General features: G+C 41.3%; 1 protein-coding gene across 1 annotated transcript in view; it reads left to right on the forward strand.

Moving 5' to 3' along the window:
* Positions 1–24,231, forward strand: part of PAPPA2 (pappalysin 2) — a 488,087-nt gene that overhangs the window by 1,281 nt on the left and 462,575 nt on the right. The gene's annotated exons all lie outside the window — the stretch shown is intronic.

Consider the following 24,231-nt stretch of genomic DNA (forward strand, 5'->3'; position numbering starts at 1 on the left):
ATTCACAATTTGATCAGTTTCTATTGAGTACCATCTACATGCCAGGATATTTGTTAGGCTCTGGATAAAATGTGGTCTCTTGGAATTTCCATGCTATTAAAATACAATGTGGTGTGATAGCTGCCATTCTGGAGATAAGCACAAGTGTTACTGGAACACTCGTGGGCATCACCCTGGCTAGATGAGAAAATTTGGGTTGGTTTCTGGAGGAAGTAACACGTAAGCTGTAAGATGAATAGGAGCAAGCCATGGATAGAGCAGGGAGTTCCAGAGGTGACGTTATATGCTTGGGAGCGGCTGGTTCAAAGGCAGAGAGGCACAGCTGAGTGAAAACTTAGAGAGTGACATGTATACAGTGGACTATCGAGTGAGAGCAGTGTGAGGCAAGGGGGAAGGCGAGGCTAGAGCTTTGCATGCCGTGCTAATTTGGCACTCTCTCCTAAAAGCACTCCTAAAACCTTTGAAGGGTTTTAACCACTGGATTGGGGGTGATCAGATCTGATTTTTGAATGACAGTGCCAATAGGAGTGTGGCAAATAGATTGAGGGTGGGGTGCGAGAACCGTGGTCTAGGATCAAGTTAGAAACTATGGCAGTAATCCTGGCAAGAAGTGATGAGGTCCTGAGTGGGACTGTTAACTATTTCCCAAAGACATAAAAACAAATTTCTTACACAATTCTGGGCCAGATGCTTTAAACAGTTATTTAGAGGAAAGCAGGTAATTTCTGTTTACAGGCAAAGCTAGTTCATTTTTTTCTTTCTCATTAAAAACAATATAACCAATCAATGCAATTTTGAAGCCATATGATATTTTAGAACTTCCTAAGAAAAAAACAATGGATAAGCCAATATTAAATCATCCATGCTTACAAATAGTCTACTCCCTTTTCAGGCAACCCTTTGTAGTTTAATTAGAACCAATCCCGTAAATTTTAATAGTAACATATGTTCTGTCATCTGCCAATCTATTCTCAAGTCTATACAGGTATGACTGTATGCCACGGTGAACGAATGAACTGGAAAGATCAAAGTTACTTGATCTGATTCTATGACTTATAATTTTCAAATCAATATGAAGAGAAAATAGCAGGCATCAGACGTCCATCTATGTTTGTACCAGGTCATACACTGTAATTCCATCCAAGTACAAATTTCCATGGTAAACAGGGCAAGACTTGCCAACATTTCACAGGTTTCCAAAAAGAAGCTATGTCCCTCTTGGGAGAACTTTGTAACTGGAAAAGAAAATCCTCACAGATGAAATCTCCAGCAAAATAAAGTCACAGACTGTATTTCTGCAGCAGGCCTTTTGCCAAATGTCTCATCAACAAGTATCGTGCTGGCAGTGACCCGTCTATGGTAGATGGGTAAAATGCTACCACCAAACCTCGTTTTTATTTGCTCACAGCTTCCTAGAAAAAAAAAAAAAAATCTGACTTTGAGTTGAAATTTTCCACGTTTCATCCCAGTCCAAAGGTGACTTAAAAAAATTTTCTTTCTTTTTTGGAAAGTTGAATTAAAGTCAAATAAATTTGTAAAGTTTAGTCATTTGGGGAGGTATGTGTACACAAAGATCTCAGTGGGTAACACACAGAAAAATATATTTTCCTTTTCCTTGTGACTTTTGAGAGACTAAATCCTTTTGGCTCTTTCTTTTAAAAGGATTTAACCCTGTCGCAATTACAGGGGCAGGAAACCAACCATTTTTTTTCAAGTTATTCAAACAGTTTTTTGCCTAGGAAGAACTAATAAAATAAGACTTTACATGTTAAATCCACTAGTAGTTTAAAAAATTTAGAATGTCCTCACATACATTTGACAGAAAAAAATATTCACAGATAATGAGTGTAATTCAATTAAATTCAACAAATCTACTACGTACCAGACACTAAGTCAGTGTTTAGTGTTCAAGGTATATAAAGCTGAATAAGGCAGGTCCTGTCCTCCAGAAATGTATTATCTGGTAGTGGAGATAGAGTAATAAAAATGGCAATAATATAAGGCAGAATACAGTAAGTGTAGAGGTATAAGCAAAGTGATGTGGGACCACAGAAATGGAGAAATTGATGTTGATTGTACGATGGGAATAGTTTATTCTGGGTTTTGAAAGATTGAGAATGGCAAAGATCATTGAGTTGGGAAGGACATTTCAGACTAGAGACCACTGTGGGTACACCAATTGAGGTTAGAGATGGGACTAGTCAAGGTGGCTGCAGAGTTGGATATGACAAAGGAAGGAGTAGAAAATAAAGTTGGGGAATTTGAAAAGTTAGTCTCAGAGTTTCTCAGTGGGTATGCTACTGGTTTTTTGAGGTGGATGGGTCTTTGTCATCTTAGGGAGTGTGCATCTCTGGTCCCAGCCTTCTAAAAGCCATCAGTGCTGCATGGCATTTTGACCACTGAAAAGAATCCCCAAAGATTTTCAAACACATCCTGGGGCAGGCAGTATCACCTCTGAAGAAAATGACTGAAGGTGGCTTGGATTCCAAATTTGGGAGCAGTCCTTAGTTCTGTAGGTGGTGAGCATCTACAAAAATGATTCTGACCAGAACAAGGGCACGAGCAGACTTGGGATTCAGGACAATGATTTCTGGAGATTGAATCAGAGGAGGGAAAGAATGGGATAATCAATTCAGTCTATTGCAATAGTCTGGAGAAGAGTCAATGTGGACTTAAACTAAATTTCATCACTTTCATGACTAAAAACATTAATAGACATTATTATTATTATTTTAGCTATTCCTTTTACCTCTGATACTCCATAGCACTGCATTGTAGACCTCTTTGTGCTGTAGCTGCTCTCCTGTTTTTTCTTTCCCCAAATTAATATCATATGGTAAAGTCAGTATTACAAAACAAGATTTTTAGAGGGTGATCATAACACCCTTTCTACAACACACTTTCTAATTATAGCATATACACGTGGGGCGTGGAAAGATCTATTTAAAAACAGGACAGAAAGAATGCTGTTTCTCTGTTTCATTTTAGATAGTGTTTGGATTCTTGAGTGGTTGTTTTTCTTTTTCTTTCTCTCTTTCTCTCTTTTTAAAGAAAGACTCCGTTGTCAGTAGATTGAATAGTTTTGAATCCCAGATGCCAGTGCAGTGGAAACTCAAAGTGGATAGGCAGATGGAGTCTTTCAGAAACACCACTAGTTTCCAAAACAGAAGACGGTGCCCAGGGAAGTAGGTAGTGCCACTACTTGGATGTGTGCAGGAAATCCTCCAGACTAGTGGTGAGGGTGCAGAGCACGGCTGCCCTCACAGAAGCACCAGTCTGCACATCTCAAAAGGGCATCCTGACTCAACACAGCAGCTGTGATCACATTTTGTAATGTGTCCTTCTCTCCCAGCTGCTGGAGCATTGCTGCCTTCTGGTTTCCCCAGGGAACTTTGGAAGGGACTATACTGACAGAAGATCAACCACAGATATGTTATGCTTAAGTTTTTGGGTTTTTTTTTCTAAAAAACCCTCTTCAGGAAACATTCAGGTAGTTTTCCATTTGAAACAAAATGGGATTTCAAGCCCATTAAGCAACTGAAAACTCGTACCACATCTATGCAGAAGCTCAAGGACTTGAGATCACAAAGTTGAATCTGATCCTAGTCATTAGTGAGGCTCTCATTCTCCAAACCTCACCTGAACTTTCAGCTAGGCTCCTGTTAAGGGTCTCTAAAACTGGCTTGGGACCCCACTCAGTTTTTCTAGGGCTCTATTCCCTTCAGTTTCTCTTGTGAAAAATTGTTAATCTTGCTCTTCATTTAAGAATATACTGAAAAAATAGTGATTACAATGTTTTTAATTTTCTTGGTACTTTATATGTTATAAAACATTTTCATATATATATTAATCTATTAAATACTCTGAAGCACAGAGGATTAAGGGACTTAAGCAAGGTCACAGAATGAAAAATACAGAACTCAGGTCCAGGTCTTTTGACTCCGAGCCCACGCTGTTCCCTCTACAGTTTGCTATTTAATTACCACCACTTCAATCCCCTGAACTGATGGTGAGGAGGGCAAGACTTTCTGAGCGACAAGATCTCCAGTTCCAACCTAGGGTCTGCTGCTTTGAATAATAAGAGTCGGTTCCATTGGCAGTTTCCAGAACTGTCTTTTAGAAATTTGTGGTCTATGGCCCTCAGTGATAGGAGAGGCCGATAGCCCCAGATCCTGGTGACCATTCCACCCTATATTGTTGCATGCAGTAACACCAGGCAGCATTTTCTGCTGGCTGTGGTAACTCCCAGTTGTTCCTGTCAACAGCGTTTGCAAGGTCCTCTGGGCCATTCCAGGATTTCTTCCTTCCTGGAATAGCTCATTGGCCAGTAGACAGCACAGCGTCACAACCTCAGCACCACCGCTAAGGGCAGATCACAGCTCTAGTGCTCCACAGCTCTTCGCGGAACTTCTTCAAATAAGCCCCCAAAGTGACTTAGGGGAAGCAAGACTCTGTAAGGGCCTGTAATTTCACACTGGGTTTTGCTGGACTCTAAGACAAATTTGGGTCTCCTGAGTTTCTGCTGATTCAGAGTGAGTACCTTGATATTCTTCTTTCAGAAGTCACACGTTTGCCCATAACATTTCCCTCTGCATGCTCAGTCCTTCCTTATCACGTGTTCATGTGAAACGAGCCCCAGAAATTGCCCTACGTGTCTCCAAACTCTCAAGCCCTCAGGGTTTTCTAACACTGACCCCGGGTTATGTAGAAACTCACAGTTAGCCTCAGTAATCACTTAGCAATAACAGTAAGGTGAGGTTTATTTAGAGCTTGCCACATGCCAAGACCTTTTCTAAGTGCTTTCTATTAACTTTTAAAATCCTCATAACGCATCCCTGAGGAAAGTCCTGTTATAAGCCCCTTTTAAAAACAAGGAAAAGGAGACTTATGAAGTTAAAAAAAAAAATCAGCTCAGGAGGTAATGGATGGGAGATCTGCCTTCTGGTTGTTTCTGAATTCCAGAAGTTTCTAGAGGATAAGAAGGTATATCACGTTAAAAAAGTTGAGCACCTACTTTATCCTTGCAGAAAGCCACGTTTTCCCTGAGGGCAGACTTCTTTAAGCCTCCTGTGGTCTGGACAGAGCTAAGGTTTCTGTGGCAGGCACTTCTTTTCTCACCTAACAGCCATTCCTGTTTCTTCCTTGCCAGAGTCCCTGGCTTTGTTCATGCGGCGATGTGCTGTGGAGCCTCAAGGGACGGGACCCTTGTTGGCCTCATTCAACCACAGAGATCCTATTCTTCTTTGCATGTTGGGTATAGGGGCAGTTCTGGATGAGTTGGGGGATCTTTGGGGGGTGCTTCTAGACCTTCTAGACAAGATACTCCTCTTTGAGTGAATACAGAACCACATGAGGTGAAAGCCCCTTTGCTCTCATTCTTCTCTTCCTGCTTTGAATGATGTTGAGTGAGGAGGTGCTGTCTGGGCCTCAGAGAGCTTTTGGCCATTAGATTACAAGCCTGAGGATAGAAACCAATACCCTGTGGCTGGCAAAATGGGATAATAAAAAAAAAGCCTGGGTCTTTTTTAATGACATGGAGCCTCCAAATTAACCCTGGGATCACTTCTGAATTTCTCATGAACTTGATAACAACTGTCCTTTTATTTATGCCAATGCTTCTCAAAATGTTAGAAGTATGTGTCAGTACACAAACTGTTTCTTACTGCTCTGTAAAGAGATAAGAACAGAAATTGAGAATAAGGGTTTAGATACTTCCATAGTACATTGTTTGACATTGTTGTTAAACTAGCAACAGTAGACTTGTTGAACAAAGTACTGACCAGTCCAAGATGGATAGAAAATTAAAAGGACAACAACAATGCCATAGGTAGTTTAGTTGATAATTCAGTGGACTTTTTTCTTACTGTCAGCTAAGAGTATTCCTGACCCTTAAGAAAAGAAGTTTGTGCCCACATGACTGGTGTGCTCTCAAATTTAAACAGATTTATGTCACACGGTAGAGGCTTAGACACAACTGGCCTTTCGCCTAGAGGCTATCTTAATAAATGTGTCATTCTGTTTGATCTGATTCTTCTGTGGTTGTCGTGCTTTGAGGGAAAACCAAGTCACTTCAGGTAAAGCAGGGCGGCACAGACTGGTCACTTATTAAATATAGCAAAAGTATGAAGTTGGCAGCATTCAGCTCAGAGCTCTGTCATGCGGTCGTTCAGGGGTCCCTGCCACCCAGCCAATCTGTCATTTCTCTTCTTCTCTCCCCCATTCTTGTTTTTGCTCTCAGCCTGATGTGAATTCATCTTTAATAAGTTTTTTTTAATTTTTATTTTTTATTGAAGTATAGTTGATTTACAATATTAGGTTCAGGTAATCACTACAGCATAGTGATTCAGTATTTTTACAGATTATACTCCATTAAAAGTTATTACAAGGTAATGGCTATAAGTCCCTGTGCTGCAATATATCCTTATTGCTTATGTATTTTATACATAATAGTGTGTGTCTCTTAATCCCATACCCCTAATTTGCTCCTCCCCCATCCTTCTCACCTTTGGTCACCACTAGTTTGTTTTCTTTGGATGTGAGTCTGTTTCTGTTCGGCATATATGTTCATTTGTATTATTCTTATTTTTTAATTCTTATTTAAAATTTTTTATTTGTATAATTTAAACAAATTTTTATACAATTTTTAAAGGTTACTTTCCATTTAGTTGTTACAAAACATTGACTATATTCCCCGCATCGTACTATACATCCTTGAATCTATCTTACATCCAATAGCTTATACCTCCCACTCCTTCACCCTGAGATTGCCCCTCCCCCCCACAGCTGGTAACCACTAGTTCGTTCTCTGTATCTGTGAGTCTGCTTCTTTTTTGTTTTATTCACTAGTTTGTTGTATTTTTTAGATTCTACATATGTGATCTCATCCAACACTTGTCTTTCTCTGTCTGACTTATTTCACTAAGCATGATATTTTCTAGGTCCATCCATGTAGCTAAGAATGGCAGAAGTTCATTTTGTTATGGCTCAGTTATATTCCACTGTACATATACATCACATTCTTAATCCATTTGTCTGTTGACGGGCACTTCCATATCTTGGCTATTATAAATAGTGCTGCTATGAACCCTGGGGTGCATGTATCTTTTCGAATTAGAGTTTAATAAGGCTTTAGCAACTTAATTCCCATAAAGCCGCTTAAAACTTTGTGACTTTAGGAAAATCACTAACCTCTCTGAATCTCAGTTTGTAAAATAAGAATAATATGACACCCCACTGTATAAATAATAATAATAATACCTGGCATTATTGTGTGCTTACTGTGTGCTTGGTACAATGTTAAGCCCTTTATAGGTATTACAACATTTAATTCTCTTAATGACTTTATGAGGTATGTGCGACAATTTTATCTCCATTATATGAACAAAAACTGTGACGAGGTTACAGAGCCGTGGTTTGAACCCTGATGTGACCACTAGAGCTCTCCTGCTTAACCACTATGCTGTAGCTCCTTATTGTAAATATAAGGAATTGTTAATATTATCTGATGAAAAAATTTGGATCAAAAATACCTTATCTAGTGATTTTGCCTGTGTGAACAACCCATTCATGTAATTGCATATTAATATGACTAAATGTTTAGAAACGAGCCATTTCAGAGAATCAAGAAAGGAAAAAAGAAAAGAAAAGATCAGCTGGAATATCTAGCTTCTGATTGGTTTCCTGTTCAGAAGTTTCCTAAAAGTAAACTTAATTATAGTGTTGATCTTGGTAGATTAGAACATGTGAATAGCTTGGAGTAGTTTGCCAACTGGACCAACCCTTTTCAGGTTGATCCCTCAGCAGCCAGAGGCAGTGGAAAGATCTACTTCATTCCTTGGTAATCAGCCTGTTTGATGGAAGGCAGGGCTAAGTCCAGGAAACATACAAGACCGGGATCAGAGGAGTTGGCCTCTAAGTCTGGCTCTTTCACCACCTGGCTAAGCGACATTGGGCAAGTTACTTAACACTTTCAAGTGTCAACTTCCTGCAATTTGCAGTGAGGCTCAATTGAAATAATAGAGGTGTAAGTTGCTTGTCCACCGTAAAGCCTTGTGAACATATTTTTATATTTTCTATTTATATCAGTGCCTAATCCCTGATGTTGACGCTGTGGTATATTTGGAAGCAGTAGCGTGCTTCAGTGAAAATTCCACTCTCTCCAAGACAAGTGATTTGGATTCCAGTCTTACTCCATATCTAACCTGCTGCAGCAATGTTTTCTTACATGAAAAATGAGGGATGTTTATGGAGGGAGGGTTTCTAAGTGATCTCTGGGACCCTGCGCCATTTCATCATCAGAATTGCTGAGATACTTTCTTTAGGTATTTATTAACAGAGGTTGCTAATGTTGCATTTCCATGTATCTGAAGCACATCTACAAAAGACACCAGAAACTACTCTTTTGACTCATAAAAGCAGACAGCACAGCTATGGATCAAAAGGGTATCACACAGACACAGCTCAGATGCAGACTGCCAAGGGAAGGAGCTTGCATGCGTGCTTGGAGAGCACCCCAAGTACCTCACTGGAGTGGACACTGCATGAGCACAGGGCTGTGAAGAGATTTTTTTTTTTTTTTTTCCCCTGCGGTACGCGGGCCTCTCACTGCTGTGGCCTCTCCCGCCGCAGAGCACAGGCTCCGGACCGCGCAGGCCCAGCGGCCATGGCTCACAGGCCCAGCCGCTCTGCGGCATGTGGGATCTTCCCAGACTGGGGCACGAACCCGTGTCCCCTGCATCGGCAGGCGGACTCTCAACCACTGCACCACCAGGGAAGCCCTGTGAAGAGATTTTTAAATCCCAGGATGCAACTAAGTTTGGCCAAATCAGCCCTGCTTAGAACATCAGAGCTACGAAGTTCAGTATGGACCAAGAGGAAACTGAGGTTCAAAAAGAACACATCAATTGCCTGAGGCTGCACAGAAGATCAGCAGTTAACAGGCTGTAATCCATCTCACCTAATTCCCAGGCCAGGGATCTTTCTATTGTCCCATGCAGCCTTAATTACAAAGATGACGTTATTAAAATTATCTTGAGGAATTGCTCAAAGAAGTCATCGCAAAACACTTAAAGAACACAAAACTTTTGAAACACTAGGATGATTTATATATTTTTCACTCATCTAAGATGTGGATATTTTAGCAATATCTTTTTTTTTTTTTTTTGCGGTACGTGGGCCTCTCACTGTTGTGGCCTCTCCCGTTGCGGAGCACAGGCTCCGGACACACAGGCTCAGCGGCCATGGCTCACGGGCCCAGCCTCTCCGCGGCATGTGGGATCCTCCCAGACCGGGGCACGAACCCTCGTCCCCTGCATCGGCAGGCAGACTCTCAACCACTGCACCACCAGGGATGCCCCATAATATCTTTTTTTAATCGACATGTAATACGCATACATAATTCAGTAACATTCCTTGCATCATTGCTGAGAGTTATATATAATTGCAAAGAAAATATTGTGATATCAAGCTGATGAAATTTTATATTTGAAAGATTTCTTTTTTTTATTAATTATCATTGGAGTATAGTTGCTTTACAATGTTGTGTTAGTTTCTGCTGTACAGCAAGATTTCTCTTTTTGATGTTCTTATTCATAGGCATCTGAAGCAGTTCTCTGAAAGATGTCTTTTATTTTGTGTGGAACATAATGTAAACACTTACCGCAGATCAACCAGGAGGAAACACATAGTGGTGAAAAAACGACTGAAGGGGAATGGCATGTTTAGACCCAGTAAGACCCAAGGGTCATGGTGGACTATTAGCCAAATACGAGTCGACAATAGTTTTATTATAAAAGCAAGTGTTATACGTGGACATTTCAAATGGAGTAAGCTGTGATATATCCAGAATTATAGTAATTTTCCCATTATACTCAGTGTCTGTCAGTCCTTTAGCATTGAGTCTAGTTTTGTACTTCTCTTCAAGTAAATTCAATAAATGGCAAAGGAACAGTAGAAGAGAAGAAGCTCAGTGATTAAAGCATAAAGAATAAAACCTTTCAATCATGTGATAGATTACTATGGAAGATGTTATTATCTGCTAGAAGAGGAGGGACAGTCAGATAAGGTATCAGAAAGAGCACCTAATTACAAGATTCATTGAGAATTAGATGGTAAATTAATAGATAACATTTATTGGGTACTTATTATGTGTCAGGTACTGTGCTAAGTACTGTTCATGGACAATCCCATTTAATCCTCATAAAAACTTAGATGGTAGTATTGCCCAGAGATACGATGGATTTAAATTATATAACTTATCTTTATGACCAGTCATAGAGGTAGGAGGATCAGAAACTTCAGGCCCTAATTTTGGCTATTTGAATAAAGTAAAAATCTGGTTTTATTTCAATTTACTAGAAGCTTGCCAATGGCATTGTATGCTTTAGGTATAATTTCTTCCTACACGAAGTGGCCAAACTGGGCTTCTTTACAGAGAACCTTTCAGCTGAAGGACTTTTATTCTTTATTGAAATGTTTTCAAAGCAAGGATAGCCAGTCCTTACTTTTGAACACTGGGCACACAAAAACCTTATGAAAATGAATGGTTGGCTAGGAACTCCTAAACTGAGAGAAGAGTATATAAATGATTTAGGGCCTCACAGCTGGCAGAAGAAAATGCAAAACCTCTCTGGAGGAACACTTCTTCAACCTAGGGTATGCAAGATTTCCACAGATAAAGCCACAATGAAGGTAAGCTCATACTCCAAAATTATCAAATACTAGAGAAACAATTCCTTATGAATGACAGTGCATCAATAGAACTATTAGGTGGAGACTATCAAATATATATGCTTAAAGTGACATAAAAGAAGGAATAGTATCATAAAGCATAAGATTCTGAAAAAGAATAGACATATTAAAAATAAATAAAACTCTTAGAAGGTTTCCCTGGTGGCACAGTGGTTAAGAATCTGCCTGCCAATGCAGGGGACACAGGTTCAAGCCCTGTGCCACATGCCATGGAGCAACTAAGCCTGTGTGCCACAACTACTGAGCCTGTGCTCTAGAGCCTGCGAGCCACAACTACTGAAGCCTGTGTGCCTAGAGCCTGTGCTCCACAACAAGAGAAGCCACTGCAATGAGAAGCCCGTGCACTGCAAAGAAGAGTAGCCCCTGCTCACTGCAACTAGAGAAAGCCCGCATGCAGCAACGAAGACCCAACGCAGCCAAAAATAAAATAAATTAATTAAAAAAAAAAACTCTTAGAGATGAAAACGTGTAGACACTGAAATTAGTAGACAGGTTAAAAATGCTGGCTAAAAAGAGAATTAGTATACCAGAAGATAAATCTGAGGAAATTATCAGGAAAGTGCTGAAAAAAAAAGAAAATGTTGGGAAAATGAGACATCAAGAAACCTTGAAGATATAAGAAGATGAAACATATATCTACTAGGGGTTTCAATAAGAAAGAATAAAGAGAATGGTGGAAAGGTAATATTCAAAGATAGAGAAACAAAGAATTTTTTCATTGATTTTTCGTTGATTAAAAACATTAGTCCTAAGCCTCAAGAAGCACAACAAGTTTCTTGGCAAAATAAGTAAAACAAATACACATCTAGATCCATCTTAATGAAACTGCAGAATATCAAAGACAAAAAATATATAATAAAGGCAACTTTAGAAAAAAGACAAGTTAACAAAGGAATGATAGTTCAACTAGCTGGAGATTTTTCAACAGACTGATGGAGTCAAAGGACTCAAAATATCCTCAAATTGTTAAGAGAAAATAAATATTAACCTAAATTCTATAGCAAATTAAACTTTAAGAATAAAATCTCCTCTCCCTCCAAAACAACATTTTCAGACAAAATAAAACTGAAAGAATTTAGCACAAAAGAACCTTTCTGAAGGAACTGTTGAAAGATGTAATTCAGGAGAAAGAAAATTGAACTAAGAAGAAAAGTGTAGGGAGTGGTGAGCAAATGAGTCTGTGTTTCCTCTTACTGCTGCTGGATGTCCAGTGCCTTGCGTAGGGTTAAGGGCAGGGCCTGAGTGTGGAGATGAGGTAAGGAGACAGGTTGCTATTGCTGCATGTTTATTTTTGTGTATGTGTAACACATTTTCCCATAGGTGCAGTACTGCAAATAACGGTGAGGTTCCCATGCTGGCCCTTCAAAGCCTACTGAACTCAAGTGCTACTAACACATAAAACTATCTGATGAAAGAAATACTTGAGTCCATAAAGAATTAAGCAAAGAGATCAAGATTCCTAAATTTCCAAGTCTAAAGTCCTAGAGTGGTGGCAGTGTCAGTCATGGGGATAGGGGCAGTGAGTACATGAACGTCAGGTTCCTAAAGGAAATTCTAGATTCTTCCTCTGAAGAAACATGCATTCTTCCCCTGGACTCTAATCAGACCTTGTTTTTCTTTAGTGGTTACTGATAATAAAAATGGAAGAACAAGAACTTTGGGAAAAAAATATTACCAAAGGGGATATGATTGCCAGCAAGCCTTTGGATTTCATATAAAGTGTCCTTTTAGGCAAATACTTCTTTAGCCTAAAGGCCTAGCTGAGTTGCCTGAAACACACTTTAGTGCCCAATCATTGTTCTGGAAGTAAGCTCGCCAGCAGACTGATGATTAGATGCTTATGCAGATATGCAAACCTCAGAAACCTTCTGGATGGAAGGAATGCCTGAGCCCAGCAGAGGGTGGGCACTGAAGGTCTGGAGAAGGGCAAGGAAACAACAGGTGTTCTTGGTTGGCTCCAAGGGTCTCTGCTGCAGACAGTCTCATAAAACATTCACAAGGTTGGCCAGTGCTGGGGTAGAGCCCAGAGTCAGGGCAGGTGCAATGGAAAGGGAAATCCCAGGGCAGCTGAAAATAGAGAGATTCTAGGAAGCAGACAGCCAAGTAGGGAAAAATTAAAGTTATCCTGCACCCGCCTCCACACCCAGATAGAGATGAAACACGTGGGCTCAGGTTTCTACAGGGTAAAATGGAAGTTTGAGAGCAAGTTGTTTTGTGTGAAAAAAACAGAAATCACCAAAAGGAACACAGAACCAAGAGCTATTATGTTAGTGTAGTTCTAACAGAAGCTTTTAACTGAAGGGCAGTTACTTGACTGCAGAAAAATTAAACTTGATCAGATTAAAGCGATTGTTTAACATGGTGTCATCGAATGGAATGAGAGATCAAGAAGTCATTAGAATATGCTTTTTCATAAAGGATTCTGGTTTAATAATGCCTAGATTTCTAAAGAATATAATAGTTAATATTCTAAAAAGGTGTTGACAAGCTTAATGAGCCTTTAATTGGGGAATAAGGATATTGTAATTAAGGAATCTGGTAGAATGAAAGCTGAAACGCTGCCCTGAAGGGTTATGTTAACTTGAAATGTAATGTATGCCACATGGTAATTTTACCTACTGAGTTCCTTATTTTTGTGTTTCTTTTTGACTGAGAAAATATGGACAACGGACTACTTTCCCCTTTCCTTTTTTCTCCTTCCTATCATTATCGCTACTACGACATGAAGATAGTTTTACTGTTTTCCCCCCTCTGAACCCTTCATTCCAGCATGAGTGTTTGCATGAAAATCCAGGGAGCTACATCAATTCAGTTTAACAAATATTTATCGGATGCCTGCTATGTCAGGTGAGGTACCAGGGACTGCAGCTGTAAAGATGGGATGATATAAAGGTGAGTGAGGGAGACAGGCAGGTAAAGCATCAGGTCATTCTTACGAGTTGGTTGATAAAGGTGGCTGAAGGGAGCACTGTGTGTATTCTGGGGTTTATTATTAACAGGAGCCTAGAGCTTAGGACAGAGGTTTTCAATACTGGCTGCTTTCTCATATTTCTAGTGTTAGAACCACCTGAGGAGATTAAAAAAATGTTCTTACCACCCAGTTCTTACCACCTAGATTCTGGGTTAATTATCTGGGTGAGGCTCAGGCCCAGTCCTTTTCAAAGGTTTCTCAGCTTAACAGCCATTGGTTTAACAACGGGCAGTCTTAATTCCAAAGCCTGGTTCCAAACTCAACCAGCCAAGGCCTCAATTTTCTCATTGCCAAATAGTGATAATGTTGGTATTTACCTGTAGTGGACATTTGCCGGGCAGCTTGCTTTCCACAAGGAACGGCTCTCCCTGACTCATATGGTGCCACGGGTCTGTCAATCCCATTACTTGCCCATCTCTGGTGGAAAGGGCTAGCTGCAGGACTCAAGGCCCTTGGAGCCTTTGGTCTGAGTGTTGTGCACATGACTCAGCAGGGCCATCCAAAGCCTTCCATGATGGAGAGAAGGAGAGGGAGAGGGCAGGAAGAGCAAGAGGGAGGGAGTGAACAAGAGACGAAGGTCTGCTTCTTCTTTTTTTTTTTTTTTTTGCTGCACACGGGCCTCTCACCGCTGTGGCCCCTCCCGCCGCGGAGCACAGGCTCCGGACGCACAAGCCCAGCGGCCATGGCTCATGGGCCCAGCCGCTCCGCGGCACGTGGGATCCTCCCAGACCGGGGCACGAACCCGCGTCCCCTAGCATCGGCAGGCGGACTCTCAACCACTGCGCCACCAGGGAAGCCCAGGTCTGCTTCTTTTGACCTCTAAGAATAAGTATGGAGGCAGTCAGTCTCCCCAGGTATACCAAGAGTGACTAGCTGCAAATGAAGCCACAGTCAGAGTAAAAGAGATCTGAGAAACGAAAACAGTGACAGAATCCTGACAACATTATCTGGTCCCCTGGATTCAGCTATTTCTGAAGCCAAGAATATCTACCCCTGGGCTTTCCAGTTATGCCAGACAATTAATTCCCTTTAATGCTAAGCTATTTTGAGCCAGTTTTACATTACTTGTTACCAAAATAGTCCTGAAGCTTCTGTGAGGATAAAGTGAAATAATGGAGGGAAAACACAAATCCTGAGATATTATAAACACTCAGTAAATTCTAAGTATCATCATCATCATCCTCATCACCATCACAACATTGTCCTCGTTGCTACCATCACCCATTTTTCTTCTTAAGTGGACTGTAGAATGGGATGCAGTTACAATATTTTCTCCCTTCTGTACTGTTTATTAGAAAGAACTCAGAAATTATTGACATGCTGTATAGCTTGTTTGTTGTTTATATTGTCCCAGCCATTGCTCGCAGTTCCATGAAGGAATGAGGATGCTTCAAGCTTTGGGGACTTTGAATACACCCAGCCTTCAGAGTTTCATGCTGTAGCTGGTAGAGGAATAGGAACTACTTAGAAGACATCTGTTCTTTATATTTTCACCATTAGTTGAAAAATAAGCCTCAGTGTCCACTCCATGGTTTACTTAATGTTCTCCACGTGCCCACTGCATGTTCCACCTCTGCACATTTGCTCCGATTTGACTCAAAGTCCTTCCTCGCCTTTTGTTTGTCCATCTCAGTCCAGATGCCCTACAAGACCCAGATCAAGTCCCTTGGAGCTTTTCTGAACACTCTCTGAATTCACTCCCCTTTCCTTAAAATTTTTTTTTCCCTTAAACTTTTAATGTCGTATTTTCTTTAGTTTTATTTAATTTATTTATTTTTATTTTTTAAAATTTATTTTTATTTATTTTTATTTTTTCTGGCTGTGTTTGGGTCTTCGTTTCTGTGCGAGGGCTTTCTCCAGTTGCGGTGAGCAGGGGCCACTCTTCATCACGGTGTGCGGGCCTCTCACTGTCGCGGCCTCTGGAGCACAGGCTCCAGACACGCAGGCTCAGTAGTTGTGGCTCACGGGCCCAGTTGCTCCGTGGCATGTGGGATCCTCCCAGACGAGGGCTCGAACCCGTGTCCCCTGCATTGGCAGGCAGACTCTCAACCACTGCGCCACCAGGGAAGCCCTTTTGTTTAGTTTTAAATGTGTGATTGCTTTATCTCCTCAACAAGATGGTATTTTCATTGAAGGCAACGGAAATCTCTGTATTTTGCTGAATCCCCCTGCACATACCAGATTCCCTATGACCACTGGTTCAAAGAGTATCGTTCAAATTAGGCAGTTCTCTCAGGGGCAGATGAAGAATTGCATTGGTTGGTTGTAATGCTGCATTAGTAGACCTAGCTCCAAAAAAAATCACAGCAGTCTTTATAAGCCATAGCTCCAACTGCAGTGAATTCTAGGTACCAGTTCTTAACTGCCTTTAAAGTTTGAGGTCAAGTCACAAAATTTTTTTTTTCTATTGTCTTATCTTCTACTTCTGCCACAACTTTGCCCTTGGAGGTTGCATGGAAATTTAAGCTCCATTGAGTTAAACGTGAAATCTCATTATTTATATCATAATCTGGTCATATTCTAGGAGTCTATGTCAATTTCCAAAACTCGTTTTCTCCTGGCCTTTTTCTTTGTTGTTATGCCGATCAACTACATGCACTGTCCAGTGAGGTCACCCTTCTTATGTGTGATGAGATGACGATTCCTGCTGCTTTAGACTAATCTAGATGATGATTATTTAATAAATAAATGAACATATTTGGCTGCTCTCCCCATATATAATTGTACCTGCTTTGTTAAAGCCAAGGTTGAAATGAATAATCTGTTTCATTCTTTCTTTCAGTTTTGAATTCTTAGTATTTGTTTTTGTGTTCTTTGGGCAGCTTTTCTGCTAACATGCTGGAACGTGCAAGAAAAGGATGTTGCACCTTAGATTCAAGATTATACATTGGTAAGGGTCCACCAGAAGATGCCGTGCATTTAAGAGCCCTTTGAAAACTGTAAAACCCTGTAAAAGTGAGGGCTAATGTTAGAATTAGAAGGTTCACGATTCTGGTAGCTGCAGAAGAGGTGTGTTTTACTTTAGTGCATAGGCTTAGCTTCTTCAGGAATTTAGTAACAACATCCCAGCATGCCAACGTGAAAATGGTTTACCGCACATTCATGTCTGGCTTCTTTACTGATTGCATAAAAAAACAAGAGAAAACCCAACACAAGCACACACACCCCCCTATGTGTACACTTCAAGGAAAATACTGAATATATGAAGAAAAATTGCTAAAAAGTAACTTTACCAGGAAACTAACTACATATTACCACATTACTGCAAAAACCACTAAATAAGCCATTATTATTCAATAATCTTAGTAAACTTCATGACTTACAAAGGAAGGGCTATTTACTTAAAATGAGCACAAATGGATATGTTTTTAGTTATATACATTGAATCAAACTTTGGGCACTAGGGATCACAGTACTTGGTCATGTAGCATTAACATATTATAAAATACGTGGTATATGAGGAGTGGACCCACCAGCCTTTCAAGAACAGCGTTATCAACTAGACAGTAAAGCCCACTGTGTCTATCATTTCATACATGGGTAGCAATTATGAAATCAGAAAAGGAGCTGTATCTTTTAAATTTTATATTTAAAAACAAACAGAAAGCAAGCTTAAACATCACTCCTGTTTACACTAATAATTTTGAAGTACACCATTTGTACCAAAGGATCAAGAACAAAAATATGTTTATACAGGGCTTCCCTGGTGGCGCAGTAGTTGAGAGTCCGCCTGCCGATGCAGGGGACACGGGTTCGGGCCCCGGTCCAGGAAGATTCCACATGCCGCGGAGCGGCTGCGGCCGTGAGCCATGGCCGCTGAACCTGCGCGTCCGGAGCCTGTGCTCCGCAACGGGAGAGGCCACAACAGTGAGAGGCCCGCGTACCCCCCCAAACAAAAAAAAAAAAAAAAAAAAAAGTTTGTACACAATAGTAGGCTGGTGGTGAATGGAGTTGGCTTGTACCTGCTCCAGAGAGACCACTCCTCCTTCAGTGAAATTTATCATGGTGGGAGTATTTATGCCTTGGAAATTGGCAAATGCTACAAATCAACACCTCCCCCCGCCCCCCTCATCCAAAGAGCAGGTTGTTAAACATTTTCCTGCGTACCACTGAGATCCAAACATAAATGAGTGTCGACAGATCACAACTTTCTGATGATACCTCATAATTGCTGGCACTATTCAGAGTTGTAAAAATCTCTGCCAGGTATTTGAAAATTGTGCAGATAGTTTACTATTAAATCAAAGCTCTTCTCATCCAGAGATTACATCCAGAGAGACGCAGGCCAATGTTGCTTGGATGCACACAAATAATCTCAGTAGATGTGGTGTTCCATACACCTAGACCATATCAGAATAATCTGCAAGGATTCCAGAATACTGTGGTCTCAAAGTCGTAGAGTGCTGAGTGTCCAATATTATACTGCATATGCATTTATGTATGTCGTAATTTCATTAACAACATATTCCTTATTGTCTATATTTCCTTGAGAGTTCTTATAATCTGCATAATCCTCAAGATGATTCCACATTCCTTCTGGTAAACTGAGGAAAGCAGCTTTGCCTGGTAACCAAGTCATCAGTAAGTCATGGGTTTGGTTATTCAGGAAATTTTAACTTCACCTCTGTTTATGTTTTTTTGGTTTCAGTGATGGTGTCCATTTGGGCCCTTGTCTTCCCAGGTGGCTGAGAGGTCTCACTGGCTTGGTCACCAGCTCCATCTTCAGGAGCTTTCTGTTTTTTTTTTTTTTTTTAATTTTTACTCTTTTTTTCAGAGGGGAAGTCCCCTCTCATCATCCTCTCTGCATATTGTTCTTTTTTTTTTTTTTTTTTTTTTTTGCGGTACGCGGGCCTCTCACTGTTGTGGCCTCTCCCGTTGCGGAGCACAGGCTCCGCACACGCAGGCTCAGCGGCCATGGCTCACGGGCCCAACCGCTCCGCGGCATGTGGGATCTTCCCGGACCGGGGCACGAACCCGCGTCCCCTGCATCGGCAGGCGGACTCTCAACTACTGCGCCACCAGGGAAGCCCTGCATATTGTTCTTGACTGACTTTAGAAGTTCTCTCACTTTCTGAAGATTGCTGTCCGTGTTCTGGAACACACATTTCATCCTTTTTATTTTAACTACACTAATGTATAAAGATTTTCACTTGCTTTCATACATGATTATCTTTCCATAAAGAGGAGCCCACGAGAGCATAGCACCTGCTCACTTTCCTGGAATTTAGACTTCAGGACCTGCTTTAGCACTACTTATCAACAATTTGCCACCTCCTCCTTCTTCTACCACCATGATCCCCCAAGTTAATTTTTATTTCAGGATCCTGCATATACAGCATGCATGCAGGAGTTCATTCATTCACTCAATAAATATTTACAGGGGACACACCATACACCAAGCATTGTGTGAGGATACCTTTATGCTCTAGTAAAGGTAGACTGAAAATAAGCACTTTTCAGAGAATTAAAATATGGTGATGTATGTGAGGATAGCACAAAATGGGGCTGGCAGGTAGGCACAAGTGGGGGTCAGGATCCTGGCTAGAGGGGAGCAGCAGCTTGGCAGGGTCAGGAGATTAGCTACAAAATGAGAGTTTGAGAAAATGCATTTCTCATTGTCAGAGAAGGAAGAAGCAAATATGGAAAGGGCACAGCTAGAGTGAAATGGACCGTGCGGTATTGGGTTAGAATTGAAGGTACTGGTGTGAACTTATGGCTATATGTAAAATAAGTGTAAAGTGAGTGTGTTTATGTATATATGTGTGTGCATATATGCGTGTACATATACACACAGGTATATGTTTGCATAGGTGTATATATATGTATGTATTCACGTGCATAATTTTCTAGTTCTGTTCACTGAAACGGACTAGGAACAGAAATTCCTCAGAAGTAGTAAAAATGCATCTAGAGTCCAGATCTTGGTTTCCAAACACCACTCTTTTCTTGAAGAAATGGTGGATTCTAGGGCTGGGGAAAAGTGTAAGATGAACCTGGAAATATCTTGTTGTGTTAGAAAAAAAAAAATGCTCAAAGAATGATGAGGGCATGGCGAGGATGCAGAAACTAGCCTCAGAAGCCCAGGGGCCAAATCTAGAACAAGTTAAACATCAAAATGACAATGAGAGTTATGGATTATGACCTACTGAATGAAACAGTTAACTCATGAGTCTGCATTGATATACACAAGTGAATTAATAAATAAAAGGAGAGAAGAGAAAGCTCTTCCTTATAGTAGAAAGTCAACTAATGTAGAAGGCATGATGGTATTAGATAATCCCCGCTGGCAACCATCGGAGGAATAATTAATTTACATAAGAAACATCAGTGAATGCTAAAACTAGTGGGGTGAGAAGTGAGATTTTACAATGTCTCAACTTATTTTCTTACATGTCAAAACGAAGAAGTACAATAACTTTAAACTTGGAAGGCACCGTCTTTAACAGGTGATCAAAATTAGCACCACCATCTGTCTGAGTTTTGACTTGAACATCTGGGTGGATGCTGGGGCCATGTACTGAAATTGGAAAGTTCGAGACAAGAGTAAGCTGGGAATGGGAGATTGGAAATTGAGAGTTCTGTTGAGACCAGCGGTCCCCAACCTTTTTGTCACCAGGGACTGGTTTCATGGAAGACAGTTTTTCCAAGGACGGGGGTGGGGTGGGGGGATGGTGCGGGCAGTAATGCGAGCGATGGGAAGTGGCGGATGAAGCTTTGCTCGCTCGCATGCTGCCCACCTCCTGCTGTGTGGCCCAGTTCCTAACAGGCCAGGGGCTGGGGACCCCTGGTTTAGATCACATTGACTTTAAGATCTATATGTAATAAGAATTTCTCAAAGCTGTCTAATAGGCATTTGGATATATGAGCATAGAGTTGCTGGGAAAGTTAAGAGCTGGAGACACACAGGCTAGTGGTCATCAACATATTGGTGGCATTAAAATTTGTGAGATAAAAGAGGTCGCCTAGGGAGCGCATGAATCCAGAGAGGAATGGGGGCTCAAGGCAAAGCCCTGGACACTCCAACATATGGGATTCCAGTGGAGGAGCCTGAGCTGGGAGAAAACCAGGAGGATTTGGTGTCATGAAGGTCAAGGGAAGAAAGTGGAGTAGTCAGCCAGTGGTGTTGAGAGATCGAGTAAGATTAGAACAAAAAAGCAGGCTTTGAATTTGGTAACACAGAAGCCATCATCTATCCACCAAATTATATTGAGTGCCTATTGAATACCAAGCATTATGCTTGGCCATAGGGGAAGAGAGACAAGTAAAAGACAATTAGTATATGGTATGATGAGTACTGTGATAGTAGCAGCCTCAGGGACCCATAGGGGAGATATACCTAATCCAGCCTTGGACATAAGGAGTGAATGGAGGCCTCCAGGAGGAATACGTTGAAAGGTGGGCAAGGATTAACTAGGAGTGTGATGAATTTGCTTTAGGCAGAGGAAACCCACGTACAAAGTTATGGAGGCAATCTACTTGTTTGGAGAACTACAAGTAGGTTGATTTGGGTGGACTGTAATATATATACATATACATATATATGTATATGTATACATATATGAAGGAACAAAGTCAGATGAGGTAGGAGAGGTAGCCAGGGACCAGATGATGAAAGCCCTGTATCCCTTACCAGGAACTACCTGGTAGTCTGAAGAAGAAAAGGATAGGATGCATCCTATCACATCAGGGATGCCAGGGAGGAACATCAGGCTGCCTCCGGTCATGTTGTGGAAGGTCTGTTTGTTTGTGCCACTTCTGGTTCCTGCAGATCCCTGCTCAAGGCCATGGGAGGTTGTCCTTGGTCCCAAAATTGGGGAGTGACTCAATGAACATAGCTGTTAGGATTAACAGGGGAGCAGTTGGCAAGGATAAGAATGTAATGTTAAGAACTTACTATTGTAATCTGTGTATATCTGGTAAACCATAATGGCATCTCTCTTTTTTTTTTTTTAATGTACATTGTACTTTACTGAGTAGTAAGCATTTTCATTTTATCCTCACGTTGTCATTGTTTTCCTACTTTTTTTTTTTTTTTGCGGTACGCGGGCCTCTCACTGCTGTGGCCTCTCCCGCTGCGGAGCACAGGCTCCGGACGCCGCGCAGGCTCAGCGGCCATGGCTCACAGGCCCAGCCGCTCCGCGACATGTGGGATCTTCCCCGACCGGGGCACGAACCCGCGTCCCCTGCATCGGCAGGCGGACTCTCAACCACTGCGCCACCAGGGAAGCCCCTGTTTTCCTACTTGTAATAGTGGAAGTGAGGCTGAGAAAGGAGACTAAGCCAAAGTCACACGCTAGGATTAATAGAGCAAGGCCATAGACCAAGACCTTATAACTTCAATTTCAGTGGATTGTTACGCTACCAAGAGAGATCTTGGAATACATTCCATCTGGAGGGATTTATGGTTGAGCCCAGCATACGTCCAGATGGAGATGCTAGGCCACAATACAGATATTCACCACCAGAGGGTGCTCTTACCCAAGAGAAAATTGGCAGTTCTTCCCACAGTTTAAGAACTTTTGCTAATGTGTTTCTTTTCTGAGGTTCTTTCTTTAGAAACTGCAGTGTGAAGAACCTGAGGGCAGTAGCCCAAGAACTGCAAACTGTAGAGCAATGACCTGTAGCCTTCCACACCTTGTGTCAGAGAGATGAGACTGGTAGGGAGATGCTTAATTCTCTCTGAAAGAAATCCAGATTATGCCTGTGTGGACGGGAGGAGCAAGACAGTTCAGAAATAAAGCTGTTACGGTGACTGAAGATGGAAGGAGTGCTTCCTGCTATGCTAATGCAGAATTTATTTCCACGAACTCTAGGGTTCTTTCCAGGGATGATTCTTAGTTGATTTGTAGGTCCTCATTGTAAGTACTTTCAAAGGATCATGTTTAAGAATTTTGATTTCGCCTCACTAGGACAACTTCTTTGCAAAGTTATGCAGGCAGTAGTCTTAGCCTTCCCTTTCTCTTCTGTGAACAGCTTCCTTCATGATCACGCTCCTTCTCTCTCACTCCTTTCCTGTCTTCCTCTACTTCTTTTCTGGCTTCCCTCGCTCATCAAAGTTACTCCAGTAAAGAATAGGAACTCATTCACCTTAAGGTTAAGGTAGCTGATAGCGACTTAAAATGTTACCTTCCTAGGAGATCATGTACTGTAACAGAAATTAAGGTCTTAAATCAAGGAATTGAAGTTTTAAAGATATATGGAGCAAGTGGGGAAAATTTTGTTTTATTTTGTCTTTTTGTACAGAGAGGTGGGCTATCGGTGGGCAGTAGTTTCTCCCTGGAGTTTTAAAAAGTCGTTTTTTTTTCGTGAGCAGTCTTGTATTTGGCCTTTACCTTATAGTTATCTCTGGGAATCTCCTAGTTGTGTCATTTGTTGTCTATTCAGGAGGAAAGTAAAAACTGTGTGATAATCTGGCCTGGATAATTTGAAAACATATTCTTTCCTCTGTATTTTGGCCCACCCCGCCACCCTTTACAATAGCTATCCTCTCTCAACCCCGGGGAGGGTATCAGGAGTAATCCAAGGCCTGAATAATTGAGATGATCCTCTTTGCCTCCACTTGCTTCTACTAGGCATGGCCTCGGGGCTTGGGTGAAACAAAAGTGGACTCCATACAGTCAAAGCTCACTTTCTTGATGCCCTGTTAAGACTCAGTCTGGGTGGGCAGGTGCAGGTGGGGAACACCAGATACATTACATGTGTCCTGTTCAATGGTTCTCTCGAAATTCTTCTAGCTTTACCCTTGAGGGGAATTTGGCCTAAAATAAAGACATTTAAGTTCATACCTGCAGGAGAAAAAGACGTGGCTGTCCATAAGAACCTAGAGGCCTATGACAATCTCCCAAGTGGACAATAGGTCTTATTCCTGTTTGGTAAGTGTTGAAAGACATAGTTTAGCCTGTTTTCTTCACTGGGTCCTTCTGCCTTTTTCTTGTAACAGCTGTTTTCCTTTTGAGCTTGGGAACATAGTGTCAATGTCCTGGAATGAGCCACTTACCCAATCTGTGGGTTTTGGGCAAGTTCTGGATTATGATTTTATTCTGATGATTTGAGTTGGGAGTAGGGTAGTGCACATATTGGAGAGACTTGACCAGATTCCATCTTTTGCAGTTAGTCCTGTCCTGTATCTTTCCAATAGTGGTTTCAATGGCAAAACCCAAGGAAGAGGTGATGTATGGGGCCACTAAACTGGGCACACCTACCAGGTAGTTTTATCTATAGCTTATCATTCCACCTTTGTAGTTTCATCTCTTTAATCCTCTAAAGTTTCTCAGTCTTCAGGAATCATCTATTAAAATGCAGCAATTCCAGGGAAAACTCATAGCTTAGTCCTTAGTAAGGTATTGTCTTACTTCTTAACTAGTAGTTTAGCAGGGCATTAGAGTCACACAAGGTTTTCCCTTAGAGGGTCTTCAGATATTGCTCACTTTACTGAGCCTAGACAGAGAGAAGAGGATCAGCTAAGGCTACATATCTTGAAAAAAGCAGAACAAGGGCTACAATTCATTTTT

Source organism: Pseudorca crassidens, chromosome 2, assembly GCF_039906515.1.
Source record: "Pseudorca crassidens isolate mPseCra1 chromosome 2, mPseCra1.hap1, whole genome shotgun sequence".
Lineage (NCBI taxonomy): Eukaryota > Metazoa > Chordata > Mammalia > Artiodactyla > Delphinidae > Pseudorca > Pseudorca crassidens.